The 21,263-nt window shown below is 40.5% G+C and overlaps 1 protein-coding gene across 1 annotated transcript in view; it reads right to left on the bottom strand.

Annotated features, from left to right (window-relative positions):
* Window positions 1-21,263, bottom strand: part of LOC140678228 (tumor necrosis factor receptor superfamily member 21-like) — a gene marked incomplete at its 5' end in the record, with an annotated part of 42,192 nt that overhangs the window by 13,986 nt on the left and 6,943 nt on the right. The window lies entirely within an intron of this gene.

Below are 21,263 nucleotides of genomic sequence, written 5' to 3'. Positions count from 1 at the left end.
TATACACACTGCAAGTATATATATAATGTAGTAACAGACACCTTCATAACAATATTTAATATGTACCATATACACACTACAAGTATGTATATATATAATGTAGTAACAGACACCTTCATAACAATATTTAATATGTACCATATACACACTACAAGTATATATATAATGTAGTAACAGACACCTTCATAACAATATGTAAAATGTACAATTTTTACCGTATTTTGGTCATTTGAATCATTACCGGAACTTATCATTTATTTCAGTGCCAATAGCAACATAGTTCCTACTTCCAGCAACAAATGCGTGTGTTCTAATCCTTGAGGACTTCATAATAGACGACAAAGATATGTATTTTTTTAACCTGAATATACGGAGGATGTTGGTTCTAAAAGCTGAAGGAGCACAAAGAGAAGGTGAATGGTTGGAGCAGACCAATGCCAAGAGCGTGTCTAGGTGCTGTAAATGTGAAGCTTGGAGCCAAACTATGCCAACAGAAATGGAGTGCTTACCCAAAACCAACTGGAAAAATAAAATCCCCCCTACCAGCTTGACTAAACGGTCCAATGTCCATGGAGTCACTATAATATTGATCCTGATACACACAACATACCATGTGTGTTATTACAACTAGACTACATACACTGTCTAGCTAGCTGTGTACAAACAAAACATGAAATAATACTTTACAGATACTGTAATATGATTGTTCATGCTTTTCACTCACCACAGATTGGTGTGGTATTGCATTGTGTTGTGTATTACAAACTCAAAAGCCATTCAGCTGCTGACGCAGAAGCTAGCATACGGCTAATGCCGTAGCATGGCGTCCCAAGGCGATCTGTTACTACGCTAGAAAAAGAGTTCATCATCATCAATCTTTATTGCAGACCTTAAGATCCATTAAAAATAAAAAACAGAATACAAAACATTAAAACATTAAAAACAAAACAATAAAACATAAAGCCCAAATGTCAGTTTCTGACATACAAACATGTGTGCCAATGGTTCCACAGTCCAGATGAGTACCTAACAGAACTGCGGCCAGGGTTCGTTATCACAATGAGTTTGTCATTTTCAGACTCAGATGCCCTACACTTAAACTTATACATAAGGTTGCTTAGCAACGCTGAGAAAGTGGGCACCCCAACACTAACAAACATCTGGCTTGCACTGGAGCTTCTTGGAATTCCCAAGAGAAGCCTCATACAATCATTATAAGCAACCTGCAGCTTCTGTATGCTTTTCTGCTTATACTTTACCCACAGAGGGCAGTATACAGAGGAGTGCAATACGCTCTGAATAAGTTTAGCTTTACATTACATGTACAAAAATAACATTTCTTTTTCAGCCTGTTGGCTTGGGCATACAGCATACGCCGCTGTCTGTATAGGTCATCATCATCATCACCCAATAGATCTGTAATGATGATACTTAGTTTTATCACACACACTCAGCACCTGTCCTGACAGATAGAATGAAGGAAAAGAGAGTTCCTTGTCTTCTCTTGTTCTACATATCATAATGACACTCTTTTTGGCATTATATTTCACATCCTATTTTAAAGCATAATGTGTACATATATTCAGCAGCTGTTGGAAGGCAGCACTGCTAGGAGACAGGATGGCTAAATCCTCCGCATACATCAAATGATTAACCACAGTATTACCAAGTACACATCCTGTTCGACAGGTATTGAGCTGTACATACAGCTCATTCATATACAGATTGAAGAGGGCAGGGGAGAGAATTCCACCCTGGCGTACCCCTTTCCCAACCTTAAATGTTGCTGAGCAATTATCGCCCCATCTGATCTGCATGCTCTGATTAACATACAAATATGACAGAATTCTGATGATACTATCAGGCACGCCTCTCTCTTTCAGTTTAAAAAACAGTTTCTCATGGTTGACTCTATCAAAGGCTTTTGACGCGTCAATATAGCCAACTAAAACTGAGGAGTTCTTACTTTTATACATATCAATCACTTAGATACAAAGGTCAGTACCATGCTTAGTTTTAAAACCAAACTGATTGTCAGCAGTGGTAAGAAAAGCGCTTAAGCGGTCTAATAAAATGATCTCTATAACTTTAGAAAGTATGCTTGCAAGTGCAATAGGCCTGTAATTGTCCATGCTTCCCACTTTACCTGCCTTGTCCTTGATGACCGGCACCAGAGTGACAGCCAGCATGGAGTCAGGCAGCAGCCCGTGTGACATCAGGCCTGGAAAACAGATGGAAAGCAGGACCGCTACTCTGGGGCTTGCACTGCACTTATTTGATCAGGGCCACTGGCTTTATTATCAGCTAGCTGGGATATTGCCTGCAGCACCTCACTTACAGAGACTCCAACAGCCTCACAGTTGTGGATGCTGCCTATATCACTTTTAACACAATTAAAAAGTGCAGAATAGTGCTACCTCCATTTCTCAGCTATGTTAGAAGCTCCAGCTACACCCTCAATTGTGCATGGCAGCGACATACTGCCTCGGTTCAATGTCTTCACCTCTTTCCAGAATCCACTGATATTGCAGTTAAGGAGTTTCTCAGCCAATGAGTCAGCTCTCATAGTGTGTTCATTTCGAATGACAAATTGAATGGCAGATTTGTACTTAGAATGTGTTAGCTTCTTACGATCTAGTACTGGACCTAGTCTAGGTCTGCCAGCCAGAACTCCTTAGCCGCAGTGTAATGCACTCAAACATGTTTATTCCAGCCTGGCTTCCCACTGGATTTCCTGTTCGTGCATGTAATATAAGAACTACGGTACTAGCTTCACACAGGATTTTGACAATATAGTCATTCATTGCACAAAGTGATTTTCTATGATTAATAATATCATTACAGTTAAGATTAGTACAAAAAATTGCATCAAGTGGAAGAGACATATTATTTAAAAGAGCTTCAGTTCTCCTGTAATAAAACAGCACTTCCTCATCTGTGAGTTTAGACCAGTCTCGTTAGGCCCTCAGGCTATTAACCTCCTGGGTCAACTCAGGGAGACTGTCCAACTTTATATCTAATATGAATGGAATATGGTCGCTCATAGAGGCCTCATACACAATCTCCATAGAACGTGTGCATCAGCCGCACTGACACAGTGGTCAAGCCATGATGTTGTGTGCCAGCCTTCACTAATATAAGAATAGCTATCAGCTGGCAACAACCCTTGACTAGATAAGGCGAGCGCATTTTCATCACAAAACTGTATTAGGTGTCTTGCAAATGAAGTGTTTAAGATGTAAAGTGTAGCAGCCATCATGATGTGCAGTGATGTTTTCTAATGACCGTAAGTCTTGAACTATACTAAGTCTTTCAATGGTTGGAATCTGCGCTTTGGCATGATATACTAGTTACTATGGTCATGTAATTAGTTACTATGGTAATGTAAGTCACAGCAGCTCAGACGAGGCACCAAGCAGTGTGGGTGGGGAGCGTTTCCACAGAGCGTTTCCAGAGAGTGTTTCCAGAGCCTGAAATAGGGGTTTCAGGGACAGACGCAGTAAGGAGATTTTTACAACTAAGTTCTAAAGCTTAGTGATATATCACATATATCACAATGTAGGTGGGTTTTTTTTTACCTTTTGCGTTCATATTTCGCTGTGTTTGTTGCATGTTTGTTGCGTTTCGCTTGATTGTAACGGGAGAGGGGGTGTGACGCTCATATGTTGTCAATATTCAGTGTTTTATTGTTCATAGTTAATATTGTAAATCCCACATTCTTTATTTTCATGTACATTCTGGGTGTCTCATTCAGTCAAAAAATTTACAATTCCATTCCGTTTTTTCAAGCGGTCTGTCATAATGTTTTTAGCATTCAATCAGACATTATTGTGAGGTTTTGTATTGGGACGGCGTGGCGCAGTGGGAGAGTGGCCGTGTGCAACCCGAGGGTCCCTGGTTCAATCCCCACCTAGTACCAACCTCGTCATGTTCGTTGTGTCCTGAGCAAGACACTTCACCCTTGCTCCTGATGGGTGCTGGTTAGCGCCTTGCATGGCAGCTCCCTCCATCAGTGTGTGAATGTGTGTGTGAATGGGTAAATGTGGAAGTAGTGTCAAAGCGCTTTGAGTACCTTGAAGGTAGAAAAGCGCTATACAAGTACAACCCATAGTGTTCCTAAAAATAGATATACGGCCCCCAGACACATTTTCTTATCTAAATTTGGCCCCCGAGTCAAAATAATTGCCAAGGCCTGGTTTAGAAGTTTTACAATATAAACAAAACAATCCTTACTTACTAAACCGTCATATGTGATGCCTGTAGGAGTGTTTTCATGCATATTTGCACGTGCTATCGTAACGTGATGACGCTAGCATTGTTAGCATTAGCTAATATGCTAACATGTTTACCAGTGTCTGTGTTCGTATTATTAACTTACAATGGCATTCTTTTTGTATTGTTTCACTTTCACAAATTCCTCAGTATATTCACCAAGATGTCACCATGGAGTTATTGAGTCTGTTTAGCTGATTGGAGAGCTAGCTTGTGCAGCTAGTGGGTCCATGATGATGACTTCTGTTTTGTTTGATCAGCCGTTTTACTGCCGTATTACAGATACTGTTTGTAAACAATTAAGGTATGTAAACATATACAACTTTACATATTTTTTCTGTGTAAATATTAATTTAGCAAGTAATATATCTGCGGCTTATAGTCTGTTTTTTAATCTAAAATTGAGTTGGTGCGGCTTATATATTAGTGCGCTCTATAATTGGGAAAGTGCAATATTATGTATCATAACAACATGAATGCATACAGTCAGAAAATGGTCATTCCAACCAGCACAGGTCACGACACCTCATCTGAGGACGTAAAAAGGGACAACTTGGAGTACATGACGAGAATTGCAGCACAGAGCCTAGCTAATGGTGCGTTCCAGGAAGTCGGAATTTCCGAGTTCCTAGTTGGAAATTTCAACTGGTCGGATTTCCTACTTGGAAAGTCTTCGCCAAGCCCGATTTGGCTTTCAAAGATGGCTGCCCTGTTTGTAAACAAGCTTCTGTAATATCCTTTATTAGCACTTCCTGCATAGTTGTTTCAGACAGACATCATAGTAGGGGTGTGGGAAAAAATCCATTTGAATTCGAATCCCGATTCTCACATTGTGCGATTCAGAATCGATTCTCTTTTTTTTTTTAAATCTATTTTTTTTTCAAATGTATTTATTTATTTATTATTTTCTTAATTAATCAATCCAATAAACCAATACACAGCAATACCATAACAATGCAATCCAATTCCAAAAGCAAAGCCGAGCCAGCAACACTCAGAAGTGCAATAAACAGAGCAATTGAGAGGAGACACAAACACCACACACAACAAAGCAACAAAAATGAATATTATCAACAACAGTATCAATATTAGTTACAATTTCAACATAGCAGTGACTAAAAATCCCTCATTGACATTATCATTAGACATTTATAAAAAAGAAGTGGCTTACACTTGCATCACATCTCATAAGCTTGACAACACACTGTGTCCAATATTTTCACAAAGATCAAATAAGTCATATTTTTGCTTCATTTAATAGTTCAAACAAATGTACATTATTGCAATCAGTTGATAAAACATTGTCCTTTACAATTATTAAAGCTTTTTACTGTGCTTGCATGTCAGCAGGCTGGGGTAGATCCTGCTGAAATCCTATGTATTCAATCAATAGACAATCCTTTTCAATCAGGGAAAAAATCAGTTTTTAATCGAGAATCGTGTTGAATTGAAAAAAAAATCGATTTTGAATCGAATCGTGACCCCAAGAATTGATATTGAATCGAATCGTGGGACACCCAAAGATTCACAGCCCCACATCATAGCAACATGTATTACTTCAAAATGTTAAAGAAACAATCAAATAACCTTTGAAAAGCCTCTTTCTTTTTCTCTATCCTTTAGTTGCGGGGCAGACTAGCTAAAATCCTTAGCTGTTGCTATTTGTAATAAAAAAGGATGGAAAGAAGGAGCTTTAGTTGTCATACCAGTACACATTTACGGTACGACATCCGGAGTGTGGAGACAAACTGTAATAAATAGGCAATAAACACAAGGCACTTGGGTCCGAGATAGATAAATAGTGATAACTTAGGACACAGAAGGATGCTACAAAACGACAATATAGGCGGAGACAAAATTGCCTGCACATAAATAACACTGCCCAGAAAAGAGCTCATTTAGGGGTGGCGTGGCTCTGCTGGTAGAGCAGCCAGCCAGAAACTTGAGGGTGCCTGGTTGGATTCCAGCTTCCGCCCATCCGAGTCACTGCCGTTATGTTGTTGGACACACTGCTTTAAAGATGTAGATTTTCAATGTAAAAGCACTATATAAATATATATATTACTTCTAATTCAAAGTGACGTGAAGATAAAGAACATTTGCCGATTAAGACCACAATGAAGTCACAAATCCTAATATGACCCCTTTCAGCCGGCACATTTTAGTCAAAATAAAAGCAAGATGGACGAAAAGAAAATCTCCTTCTCTTATTTTCTTTAGGAAAGCAGAATTGAAAGTGCCCAGCACTGACTTTCAAAGGAAACGCAGGGCCACTTTTGTCCATTCATGAAGTCACATGAACGTTTAAATCCGGCGTAAGAGAGGTCATTGAGTTAGAGCACGCCAGCCAAAATAAATAGTGTCCATAGCAGCTTATGCTGAATGTGTCTTCACCTTCACCTCACTAAGTCCACAGTGTCACCACGGCAACATGTCCAGGCTTGGGAACAACCACTTGTCAAACATCACCTCCCAGGGGGTGAACAAGGAGATGGGTCAAATGTCACCTCCCAGGGGGTGAACAAGTTGATGGGTCAAATGTCACCTCCCAGGGGGTGAACAAGGAGATGGGTCAAATGTCACCTCCCAGGGGGTGAACAAGGAGATGGGTCAAATGTCACCTCCCAGGGGGTGAACAAGTTGATGGGTCAAATGTCACCTCCCAGGGGGTGAACAAGTTGATGGGTCAAATGTCACCTCCCAGGGGGTGAACAAGGAGATGGGTCAAATGTCACCTCCCAGGGGGTGAACAAGTTGATGGGTCAAATGTCACCTGCCAGGGGGTGAACAAGGAGATGGGTCAAATGTCACCTCCCAGGGGGTGAACAAGTTGATGGGTCAAATGTCACCTCCCAGGGGGTGAACAAGTTGATGGGTCAAATGTCACCTCCCAGGGGGTGAACAAGGAGATGGGTCAAATGTCACCTCCCAGGGGGTGAACAAGGAGATGGGTCAAATGTCACCTCCCAGGGGGTGAACAAGTTGATGGGTCAAATGTCACCTCCCAGGGGGTGAACAAGTTGATGGGTCAAATGTCACCTCCCAGGGGGTGAACAAGTTGATGGGTCAAATGTCACCTCCCAGGGGGTGAACAAGGAGATGGGTCAAACGTCACCTCCCAGGGGGTGAACAAGGAGATGGGTCAAATGTCACCTCCCAGGGGGTGAACAAGTTGATGGGTCAAATGTCACCTCCCAGGGGGTGAACAAGGAGATGGGTCAAATGTCACCTCCCAGGGGGTGAACAAGTTGATGGGTCAAATGTCACCTCCCAGGGGGTGAACAAGTTGATGGGTCAAATGTCACCTCCCAGGGGGTGAACAAGGAGATGGGTCAAATGTCACCTCCCAGGGGGTGAACAAGTTGATGGGTCAAATGTCACCTGCCAGGGGGTGAACAAGGAGATGGGTCAAATGTCACCTCCCAGGGGGTGAACAAGGAGATGGGTCAAATGTCACCTCCCAGGGGGTGAACAAGGAGATGGGTCAAATGTCACCTGCCAGGGGGTGAACAAGTTGATGGGTCAAATGTCACCTCCCAGGGGGTGAACAAGGAGATGGGTCAAATGTCACCTCCCAGGGGGTGAACAAGTTGATGGGTCAAATGTCACCTGCCAGGGGGTGAACAAGGAGATGGGTCAAATGTCACCTCCCAGGGGGTGAACAAGGAGATGGGTCAAATGTCACCTCCCAGGGGGTGAACAAGTTGATGGGTCAAATGTCACCTCCCAGGGGGTGAACAAGGAGATGGGTCAAATGTCACCTCCCAGGGGTGAACAAGTTGATGGATCAAATGTCACCTCCCAGGGGGTGAACAAGGAGATGGGTCAAATGTCACCTCCCAGGGGGTGAACAAGTTGATGGGTCAAATGTCACCTCCCAGGGGTGAACAAGTTGATGGGTCAAATGTCACCTCCCAGAGGGTGAACAAGGAGATGGGTCAAATGTCACCTCCCAGGGGGTGAACAAGTTGATGGGTCAAATGTCACCTCCCAGGGGGTGAACAAGTTGATGGGTCAAATGTCACCTCCCAGGGGGTGAACAAGTTGATGGGTCAAATGTCACCTCCCAGGGGGTGAACAAGTTGATGGATCAAATGTCACCTCCCAGGGGGTGAACAAGGAGATGGGTCAAATGTCACCTCCTAGGGGGTGAACAAGTTGATGGGTCAAATGTCACCTCCCAGGGGGTGAACAAGTTGATGGGTCAAATGTCACCTCCCAGGGGGTGAACAAGTTGATGGGTCAAATGTCACCTCCCAGGGGGTGAACAAGTTGATGGATCAAATGTCACCTCCCAGGGGGTGAACAAGGAGATGGGTCAAATGTCACCTCCTAGGGGGTGAACAAGTTGATGGGTCAAATGTCACCTCCCAGGGGGTGAACAAGTTGATGGGTCAAATGTCACCTCCCATGGGGTGAACAAGGAGATGGGTCAAATGTCACCTCCCAGGGGGTGAACAAGTTGATGGGTCAAATGTCACCTCCCAGGGGGTGAACAAGTTGATGGGTCAAATGTCACCTCCCAGGGGGTGAACAAGGGGATGGGTCAAATGTCACCTCCCAGGGGGTGAACAAGGAGATGGGTCAAACGTCACCTCCCAGGGGGTGAACAAGTTGATGGGTCAAATGTCACCTCCCAGGGGGTGAACAAGTTGATGGGTCAAATGTCACCTCCCAGGGGGTGAACAAGTTGATGGGTCAAATGTCACCTCCCAGGGGGTGAACAAGTTGATGGGTCAAATGTCACCTCCCAGGGGGTGAACAAGTTGATGGGTCAAATGTCACCTCCCAGGGGGTGAACAAGTTGATGGGTCAAATGTCACCTCCCAGGGGGTGAACAAGTTGATGGGTCAAATGTCACCTCCCAGGGGGTGAACAAGTTGATGGGTCAAATGTCACCTCCCAGGGGGTGAACAAGGAGATGGGTCAAATGTCACCTCCCAGGGGGTGAACAAGGAGATGGGTCAAATGTCACCTCCCAGGGGGTGAACAAGTTGATGGGTCAAATGTCACCTGCCAGGGGGTGAACAAGGAGATGGGTCAAATGTCACCTCCCAGGGGGTGAACAAGTTGATGGGTCAAATGTCACCTCCCAGGGGGTGAACAAGTTGATGGGTCAAATGTCACCTCCCAGGGGGTGAACAAGTTGATGGGTCAAACGTCACCTCCCAGGGGGTGAACAAGTTGATGGGTCAAATGTCACCTCCCAGGGGGTGAACAAGGAGATGGGTCAAATGCGGAGGACACATTTCACCACACCTAGTATGTGTGTGTGACTATCATTGGTACAAGTCTTAATAATTCAATATCTATTCAGGTCAGGGGTGTGCTGGAGCCAATCCCAGTAAATTGTAACTCATGTTATACATGTTCGAAAAATACATAATGCTATAGTTCAGGCTGAGGTTGTTTTAAAACCAGTGGAACCTGAATTTACGAACCTAATTAGTCCTTGAACACGGTTCGTAAACTGAACGTTTGTATAGTGAAGCAGAGCTCCCCAAAATAATCAATCCAAACATAAAAACTTGGTCCTAGCCTCGAAAAAAGTCCCTATTTTAGTAAAAAAAACTGCATATTTGGAAAACACTAATATATAGAGTCGCGGTCAAAAGTGTACATACACTTGTAAAGAACATAACGTCATGGCTGTCTTGACTTTACAATTATCAAGGTGGAAAATCGAGGCGTTTGTAAATCAATGTATCATTATTGTTCTTAAGTTGGCTTCTCTTGACATTGCTTCACCTTTCTGGAGGCTCCTATCCAAAGTATTTATCCACTTTGATGCAATTCAGCTTGATCCCTGCTTGGTGTCCACAGAGGAAGAGATGGCAACGCCACAAATCCAGGATTATTGTGAGAGATGAAAAGGATAAAGCATGTATGTCACACATAGTTTATGAACACTGACATGCTTCACACAATCATTTCCACATTCAATCAAAATGATGGCAGACTGTACATAACTAACCCCAACAATGACCAACATGAAGTCAATCCATGACGTACTGCAGATTAATAAAGTTGGCGTGCCAGCCTTGTGGGTGAAAAGCCTGCCGCCTGGCTGGCGATAACGCAGAGTGACATGATGGCCTATATACTGTAAGTCTTGTGAGGGTCCAGTCAGCACATGTGCTTATGTCTTTGCAACATGATTGTGAGGGTCCAGTCAACACATGTGCTTATGTCTTTGCAACATGATTGTGAGGGTCCAGTCAACACATGTGCTTATGTCTTTGCAACATGATTGTGAGGGTCCAGTCAACACATGTGCTTATGTCTTTGCAACATGATTGTGAGGGTCCAGTCAACACATGTGCTTATGTCTTTGCAACATGATTGTGAGGGTCCAGTCAGCACATGTGCTTATGTCTTTGCAACATGATTGTGAGGGTCCAGTCAGCACATGTGCTTATGTCTTTGCAACATGATTGTGAGGGTCCAGTCAACACATGTGCTTATGTCTTTGCAACATGATTGTGAGGGTCCAGTCAACACATGTGCTTATGTCTTTGCAACATGATTGTGAGGGTCCAGTCAACACATGTGCTTATGTCTTTGCAACATGATTGTGAGGGTCCAGTCAACACATGTGCTTATGTCTTTGCAACATGATTGTGAGGGTCCAGTCAACACATGTGCTTATGTCTTTGCAACATGATTGTGAGGGTCCAGTCAACACATGTGCTTATGTCTTTGCAACATGATTGTGAGGGTCCAGTCTACACATGTGCTTATGTCTTTGCAACATGATTGTGAGGGTCCAGTCAACACATGTGCTTATGTCTTTGCAACATGATTGTGAGGGTCCAGTCAACACATGTGCTTATGTCTTTGCAACATGATTGTGAGGGTCCAGTCAACACATGTGCTTATGTCTTTGCAACATGATTGGCTTTCTGCTCCTCAATCCATTGTCCCAAGGATGACAGCACAGATGGAGACATTTGTGCTGTGATGACAAGCAACACTTGAGTCAGTGTCGGGAGACAAGAAGTCATCATCTCCATGTGGAGACACTGGATATTAGGATATTATGATATTAGGAGACAACAAGTCATCATCTCCATGTGGAGATACTGGATATTAGGATATTACGATAGTAGGAGACAAGAAGTCATCATCTCCATGTGGAGACACTGGATATTAGGGCTGTCAATCACAATGTTCTTGGGCGTAAACATTCGATTCAGAATCCATTCTTGATTCAAAACTATTCCCGATTCATAATCAATACTCTTTTAATAACATTGAGTGTCAGTTCTATGATTAACTACATTCTTCCATAAAAAATACAATGCAGCTGTGAAAAAATGATATATTACTTCAAAGAAAACTGGTTTTGTTTAATAAAATTATATCCAAACATTGAATACATTTCTACAGTCCGAATGGTTCTTTTCCTCTTTGGTCCGGAGGACACAAGGTCCACAGTTTCCAAAAACAATGTGAAATGTGGACTCGTCAGACCACAGAACACTTTTCACTTTCCATCTTAGATGAGCTGGGGCCCAGCGAAGCGTTACTGGGTGTTGTTGATAAATGGCTTTGGCTTTGCATAGTAGAGATTTAACTTGCACTTACAGATGTAGCGACCAACTGTAGTTACTGACAGTGGTTTTCTGAAGTGTTCCTGAGCCCATGTGGTGATATCCTTTACACACTGATGTGGCTTTTTGAGGCAGTACCACCTGAGGGAACCAAGGTGCGTAATATCATGGCTTACGTGCAGTGATTTCTCCATATTCTCTGAACCTTTTGATGATATTACGGAGCGTGGATGGTGAAATCCCTAAATTACTTGCAATAGCTGCTTGAGAAATGTTGTTTATAAACAATTTGCTCAGGCATTTGTTGACAAAGTGGTGACCCTCGCCCCGTCCTTGTTTGTGAATGACTGAGCATTTCATGGAAGCTGCTTTTATACCCAATCATGGCACCCACCTGTTCCCAATTAGCCTGTTCACCTGTGGGATGTTCCAAATAAGTCTTTGATGAGCATTCCTCAACTTTCTCACTCTTTTTTGCCACTTGTGCCAGCTTTTTTGAAACATGTTGCAGGCATCAAATTACAAATGAGCTAATATTTGGAAAAAAATAACAAAGTTTACCGATTCGAACATGAAATATCTTGTCTTTGCAGTCTATTCAATTGAATATAAGTTGAAAAGGATTTTCAAATCATTGTATTCTCTTTTTATTTACCATTTACACAACGTGACAACTTCACTGCTTTTGTAAATATATATATATATATATATATATATATATATATATATATATATATATATATATATATATATTTATATATATATATATATATATATACACATATATATATATATATACATACATATATATATATATACATATATATATATATATATATACTGTATATAAATCATATGAGTATGTATATATATATATATATATATATATATATATATATATATATGTGTATATATATATATATATATATACATACATATGTATATATCTATGTTTATATATGTGTGTATTAATGTGTATATATGTATATATGTGTATATATGTATGTATATATGTGATAAATGTATATGTATGTATATATATATATGTATGTATATATGTGATATATTTATATGTATACCGGTATATATATATATATATGTATATATATATATATATATATATACATACATATGTATATATCTATGTTTATATATGTGTGTATTAATGTGTATATATGTATATATGTGTATATATGTATGTATATATATATATGTATGTATATATGTGATATATTTATATGTATATATATATATGTGTGTGTGTGTGTATATATATATATGTATGTATTATATATACATATATATGTATTATATGTATTGTAATATTTCTTTCCACTTTATGTTGTATATTTTTTTATATGAGCGTTCTAGTTTATTTTATCATATAATAATACACCCAAAAAAGTTAATTATTTTCACCCTTTCAATGTCTACTATTTGTATTTGTGTTGGACTTTCTCTTCTGCTGGGAGTCAAAATTTAAAATACAAATTGATTGCACATTAACTTGTGATTTTCAGAGACATAAGTCAAATTATTCGTCGCAGGTGGCTAGCAATGCAGCTAATGGAATCAATCCCTTTTGCCTCTAAATCACTTTGAAAAGCCGCCAACAACATTTAATTTACGTTCCGTAACCTGTGTATATTGTACATATTACATATTGTTATGAAGGTGTCTGTTACTACATTATATATATACTTGCAGTGTGTATATTGTACATATTACATATTGTTATGAAGGTGTCTGTTACTACATTATATATATACTTGCAGTGTGTATATTGTACATATTGTTATGAAGGTGTTTGTTACTACATTATATATATACTTGCAGTGTGTATATTGTACATATTACATATTGTTATGACGGTGTATAAAACGTTGATGGAGGGTTTTGAAGTTGTTTTAGAGGACTTAGAAGGAAGGCTACAACGCTGACTTCCTTTAGCAAGCGTTTTTTTCATCTTCTTTGGAATCTGAGGGAGAAAAAAACAAAGGTGTGTTTTCTTTCCCTCATAATGACTGGGAACGATAGGCAAAAGTTGCCCTTCAACACTGGCCCACCCTGGTAGTGCAGCCCACATAGATTGGAACACACGGCGGCTCCCTGCTGGGCCTCACAGTGGAGCTTGGCATCACAAACAGTGTCAGATATTTAACGAGGGAGGATGGCGAGCAAGTAGCGTGTTGTTTTTGTGAGTTTTCTGCATTACACTCTGGAAATGTATGTTACAAGTTATACGGCCTTGGGATCCGACAAAGCATGAATTACTGGTGAGGGTTGTTTTCTTTTCACGCATCATGACATGACCATGTTTTTCCACAACTCATGTTTTCCAAACGCTTCACATCATTTTCATTAACCTTGTTAAACTTGCTAAAAGTGAGGAAGTACTCCCAAAAAACTACCTCCTACTAGGAAAGAAACCTTTACTAAAATCCTGAACTCAGACGGTGATCACTCCCAAAATCTAATCACATGTTCCTTATCCTGGCATTTCCTGAAGGTTTATTGGAAATCCACCTATAACTTTTTGAGCTATGTTGCTAACAGACAGACAGACCCTCTTGGGGGTGGAAATGAATGAAAGGATAAGTCAAGTTGTCATGTCCATGCGTGTTTGTTTTGTTGACCTGGCAGTTGCAAACAGACTACAAGAGGATTACCTATTTGCATCCATTTCAGCACTTGAGCGCATTTCTTCTATAACACAATGAAATAAACGGAGTGAACCTTCTCTTCAAGTCTCTTTGACTTGCATACACACACAGCCTGCTATTGTAGACATGAGGTATCGTAGTAGAAATCCGGATTGCCCTCAAAATTGAGACACTTGTTCCTTATGCCATTTCTGACATTTCCTGAAAGTTTCATCAAAACTGGGCCATTACTTTTTGAGTTATGTTGCTAGCAAACAAAATAAGCAGAAAGACGGCAGTGAATGGCTGAGGTAACAACACATGCTCTTCCTTTTGTTCACTTCAATTAAAGACTGTCTTTTTATAATTATGTCTATCAACTTCATGAAATTCACTGTATTGTCATGATCCGTGGCCCGGATCAGGTTTTGTTATTTTCTGTTAGTTTTGGACTCCCTGAGTTCCTGTTTGTGCACCGCTGGGTTTTGTTTTAGTTTTCATGGAGATGAATTGGGTTCCCCTGCCTCTGGTTAGTGGTCGGCATGCTCACCTGCTGTCAACCACTAATCAGAGAGCTATTTATTCACCTTTCTCGCCACGCTGAGTCTGGCTTCATTGTTTGCTTCATGCAACAGTTACGTTAGTATTTCTTGTCTCTGAGTTTATGCTTCTTGTGCTAAGAGGTAACCTTAGCTTCCCGTGCGATTGGCACCTTTTCCTTCTGCTTGTTCTCTGTTTTTGGTACATATTTGATTTTCGAAGATTAAATCATGTTCCTACCTGCATGCTTTGTCCGGAGTAGTCCGTCTGCATCCCGGGAGAACCAACCCTGCAGAAAGATGCGACCCCCCACACGTAACATGTATAAGAAGTAATAGAGCACATCCAGCACGATACTGACACCTAGTGGCCAGACTGCATATCATCATCTGTTTATTTTTCTCTTTCACTGATTTCAATCTAACGAATCATATTTGACTATGAAAATCCTAAATCGAAGACAGCCATAATTGTTGCCACGGGGGTTTTTGTAAAGACAAGTTTTTATATCGTAGGGATTCATATTTGCCCCTTGAGAAGAGAGGATTAATCATTTTGCAGTGCAGTCTGCTGAAAATGTGGTCAAAGATGCCACAGAACACATTTTAAGATATTCAGCACTATACTGCCACTCATTTGTCACGTTTCATGTGTCAGGTTAACCGCGAGGAATGGGGCCATAAGAATCCCCTTCCTACTGTATCCAGCAGCTGCACCGCAAATCATCATTTTGACCAATTTTCAAAGCAGCTCAGCTCAACATGTTCACTCTCATGTTTAAAAGAAAGAACACAAGCCAGAGTTGACTACAACTGGGTCAAAGCTTACACCAACAAAGGACTATAAATAATGGCTTGTCACGCTCACTGCCCCAAAACATTCAAGGAGAAAAGTGTGTCAGGATGCAACAATCAAAATACCAAATGTGAAATGTGTTTCACCTGCTATTGCGCAAAGGAATAACCTTGCCAACCAGGTCTCGGACGATATTCCAGAAGTCAATTAATCGGACGATAAATGAAAATGAAGTCGCTAAGTTTTCCAGCCTGGATAATCGGTATATGTATGCGTCGTACAACAGCGGTAAGTCACTCTTTTGCATCGGTTTCAGCAGCTGCGAAGGGTTTCCTGCAGCGCTTTGTTGTTAAGGCGGCCACCTTAACAACAAAGAGCCACCGCCTAAACTAAAGTCTAAACAAGCTGCTTTGCTTAGTTCTGCCTCTACCTCTGTCAGTACGTCTCTGCATCACCCAGCATTGTCCCACCCACACAACCATCTGATTGGTTACACGCAGAGCGCTAACAGCCAATCAGCAGTGCGTATTCAGAGCGCATGTAACAGCCAATCAGCAGTGCGTATTCAGAGCACATGTAACAGCCAATCAGCAGTGTGTATTCAGAGCACATGTAACAGCCAATCAGCAGTGTGTATTCAGAGCACATGTAACAGCCAATCAGCAGTGTGTATTCAGAGCACATGTAACAGCCAATCAGCAGTGTGTATTCAGAGCACATGTAACAGCCAATCAGCAGTGTGTATTCAGAGCACATGTAACAGCCAATCAGCAGTGTGTATTCAGAGCACATGTAACAGCCAATCAGCAGTGTGTATTCAGAGCACATGTAACAGCCAATCAGCAGTGCGTATTCAGAGCACATGTAACAGCCAATCAGCAGTGTGTATTCAGAGCACATGTAACAGCCAATCAGCAGTGTGTATTCAGAGCACATGTAACAGCCAATCAGCAGTGTGTATTCAGAGCACATGTAACAGCCAATCAGCAGTGTGTATTCAGAGCACATGTAACAGCCAATCAGCAGTGTGTATTCAGAGCACATGTAACAGTGCTCAGGCAGGCAGAGAGGAGAGACGGTGGGATGAGCAGAAAGGTTTTTGTCAGGTCTCGGACTCTCCCCAAATGATAATAAACACCTCCCAGTCAACTACCAGTGACATCACTATGAGCCAGTTGACCTTCTAGAACAGTGGTTCTTAACCTGAGTTCGATGGAACCCTAGGGGTTCGGTGAGTCGGCGTCAGGGGTTAAAGTTAAAAGTTAAAGTACCAATGATTGTCACACACACACTAGGTGTGGCGAAATTATTCTCTGCATTTGACCCATCACCCTTGATCACCCCCTGGGAGGTGAGGGGAGCAGTGGGCAGCAGTGGTGGCCGCGCCCGGGAATCATTTTGGTGATTTAACCCCCAATTCCAACCCTTGATGCTGAGTGCCAAGCAGGGAGGTAATGGGTCCCATTTTTATAGTCTTTGGTATGACTCGGCCGGGATTTGAACTCCCAACCTACCGATCTCAGGACGGACACTCTAACCACTAGGCCACTGAGTAGGGTTCGGCGGAGCCTCCGCCGCAGAGGTCAAGACACACCCGACTAATAGTGTAAATAAAAACTTCTCCCTATCGACGTATTATGGATACCCCCAAACAATGTTCCCTCTAAGTTTCCATATGCGTGAGCAGTCGTAAAAACTCTTTGAGCATTGAGTGGAGCACATGTGAGCAACGTCAGACGTGCACATGCACTGTGGCCACACCTGCAGCACACCTGTCCCAAACCTGACTAAATAACAACTTCAATGTTGTATTATTATAATCAAATGACAGCAGTCATTTCCATGACATTCTTTTCTAATATAAGTGTTTAGGCCCACTTACAATGACAATAACAACAAATATTGTTTTTCATGAGCTGTGCACTAGTATTGTATGTCTGGGTGGGGGACCGGCTTTGGAAATCATTTGTACCCTTTTCAGATATCGCATTTTGTTCCCACTAAAACATTCACATGTTGCACAATGAGATGTAAACATGGGATCATGTGTACATTCCTGTAACTTTCTGTTTGTAAAATATATCTTTTTTACTATTTCTTTAATATAATAACATCATTTCATGATTATTATTTATAAATTAAGAATAAATTAAGAAAAAAACATTTTATTTTTCACTAGAGAAGGGTTCGGTGAATGCGCATATGAAACTGGTGGGGTTCGGTACCTCCAACAAGGTTAAGAACCACTGTTCTAGAACAGAACATAAGCGGCAGCTCAGCTCGCTCGCAGTCCTTGAGGTGAAGGCTATATAGCTTTTAGCGTAACGTTAGCTCATCGTGCGGTGTGTGTGTGTGTGTGTGTGTGCGTACACGCGTGTATTTGAGAGAAAGACAAGCATTATTGACCTACATTAAACAACTAAGTTATTTCACTTTACCTTTTTCTGTGTTGATTGAGCTGTGTTGAAGCAGCAAAAAAGGACATTACGCTAAATGAAGAGTTTCTGTCTCTGATAGTTGATATAATAATGTAAGTGCATCATTAAGCCTACATGAATTCCATGGTGTTCAGGGATGGTCTCTCCTGTTGCTATTGTACTATTTTTTCAGCTATATTTACATTAATCATTAGTAATGTAGCAGCTTAGTTTTGAATGGCAGGGTCGCTGCTATCACATGTTGATAAAAATATAACATTTACATAATAAAAATCAACTACAGGCTTCCCAAATGCTGTAACAAATGAAGCATGATGAGTTGAGCACGTGGCCCCACTTTTAACTCTTTTTTTCAAACGCTTATTGCAAACCCTTACTCATCAATCATTAGTCATTCATTTGACTTATTAAGTCGTTATTTTGACTTAGTAAGTCATTATTTTGTCATTATTTTGACTTAGTAAATTAGTAAGTCAAAATATTGACTTACTAAGTCATAATAACGACATACTTAGTATCTCAGGTAACTAGGACAGTTTTGTGTATTGTTTTTACTTTACGGAAAAAATATCGAGATATATATATTATATCGGCATTCAGCAAATGGAGCGGAAAACACAACCAAAAGTTGTAGGCTTCCTCACGCAACGAATCCGGCCTACTTCACCACAGTCTGTAGTCTTTTGCCCCCCAGGCTGTGGTGGCAGCGACGAGGTGGAGACGTGATGGCGACAGGCTGAGTTACGCTGTTCCTTACACCCACCCACCCCCTTCCTTGGTCCCCTCCCCTTGGGAGAGACACCACCTTAACTAACACATTTTCTGGGGGAAACATTGTATATATATATATATATATATATATATATATATATATATATACATATATATATATATATATATATATATATATACACATATATACACATGTATGTGTATATATGTATACATATATATATAAGTATATATTTAAAAAAATATATATATATACACTCACATATATATGTATATATATATATACAATGCAATAAAACCAAAACATTTCGTCTTCTTGTCTCTCATTAAGATTGTGAATGATTAAGCAAAATTCCAAAAAAGTGCAGTTCCCTTTAATAAGCTCTGCTTCTTTCTACCCTTTTTCATAGATGTTAAATATAACCAAGTTATGTTTTCTAATGTATATACAGTATAAATATACCATACTAGTATTTAACTGCATGTGGCTTGAGTAAAGGATCAGTTTGACTTGTGAAAGCAAAAAGCATGATGCAGCAGAAAGCAGACTATTCCAGTTCCCTGCGGTCAGTCACAGCAGACACACAACCTGCTTGAAAGTGCTTTGTCAAACAACTCTTCTCGCCTTTGTGTCAACACAAATGGTATCGCTACAAATGTGAGGAGGGATAAGAGACACAAGGCATTGGAAAAAACAACTAAAAAGCAGAATGTTTTAAGAGAGAAGGCAATGGTTGGAAAAATGGAGAAATTGTCGGTGAAACTTGAGAATTGTGTGTGACGAGTCCTTCTTGTGTAACCGCTGCCCTTCTTGATAGAACCCTCAGGGAAGTATTGATCTACAAACCTAGACAGAGAGGGTCTACAGAAACTGTAACCCGAGTCTTCATTTCCATCATTGGTGACATTCATTATACAAAAACCTGTTTTTATGTACAGCATTTGGTATCCTCATAAGTCCTGAACATTTGAAACCAAACCATGGATTCATGGAGGAGACATTTGTAAAACAATCTTGCCTGTATATATACATATATATATATATACACATACATATATACTGTATATATACATACATATACACATATATATACATACATATATACATATACATACACATATATACATGTATACATAAATTAAATTAATGTAAATTAAATGTAATCAAGTCTTTTTGAATACGATGCTACAAGGTTGGCACACCTATCTTTGGGCAGTTTCCTCTTTGCAGCACCTGTAAAGCTCCATCGGGTTGGATGAAGTGTTGGTTTTCATCCAGGATGTCTCTGTACATTGCTGCATTCATCTTTCCCTCTATCCTGACTAGTCTCCCAATTATTGTTGCTGAAATACAACCCCACAGCATGATGCAGCCACCACCATGCTTCCTTGTAGGGATTGGCCTGGTTTCATCCAAACATGACGCCTGGCATTCACACCAAAGACTTCAATCTTTGTCTCATCAGACCAGAGAATTTAGTTTCCCATGGTCTGAGAGTCTTTCATTCTGGCCACTCTACCATACAGGCCTGATTGGTGAATTGGTACAGAGATGGTTGTCCTTCTGGAAGGTTCTCCTCTCTCCACAGAGGAATGGACCTCTCCGATCCATCACTCAAAGACGTCCGAGTGCAACATTAACAACCATAAACATTCCTGTTGTTAAACGACGTAAAGGCGGGCTATCAAAGGTAAATATTGTACAATATTATTACATTATTTAATAAAACTACTGTAATTGCTTGTACTACATACATTGTATTTCAAACAATATTTCTTATCTAAAAGCTTGTTTTTCTTTTTAAAAGGCATGCAACATGATAACATTGTGGTGTTTTGGGGGGGCCAAGCAAGGATGAAATTGATTGCAATGAATGGCGCTAATTTGAGATATGAGTGTTTTGAGTTGGAACCAATTGAGCCCGTAAATTGATGTATTTCAATCCAACTAGGCTAGACGGTCATTATTGTGTCACAAGCGAGTACATCTCAGCGTGAGCAAGTCCACATTCTGTTTAAAAGGCTGAATATTTAGTGTAGGGTTGTCCTGATACCAATATTTTGGTATCGGTACTGTTGCCAAAATTTATTTTGATACATTTATAAATAAAACGACCACAAAAAATTGCATTATTGGCTAAACAAGATAGTGAACACACTAGACAACTTGTCTTTTAGTAGTAAGTAAACAAACAAAGGCTCCTAATTAGTCTGCTGACGTATGCAGTAACATATTGTGTCATTTATACACCTATTATTTTCTACACATTATGAAGGACAAACTGTAAAAA

The sequence above is a fragment of the Nerophis lumbriciformis genome, unplaced genomic scaffold (assembly GCF_033978685.3).
Source record: "Nerophis lumbriciformis unplaced genomic scaffold, RoL_Nlum_v2.1 HiC_scaffold_123, whole genome shotgun sequence".
NCBI lineage: Eukaryota > Metazoa > Chordata > Actinopteri > Syngnathiformes > Syngnathidae > Nerophis > Nerophis lumbriciformis.
Note: the sequence above shows the minus strand (reverse complement) of the source record. Positions and strands in the feature narration are given on the sequence as shown.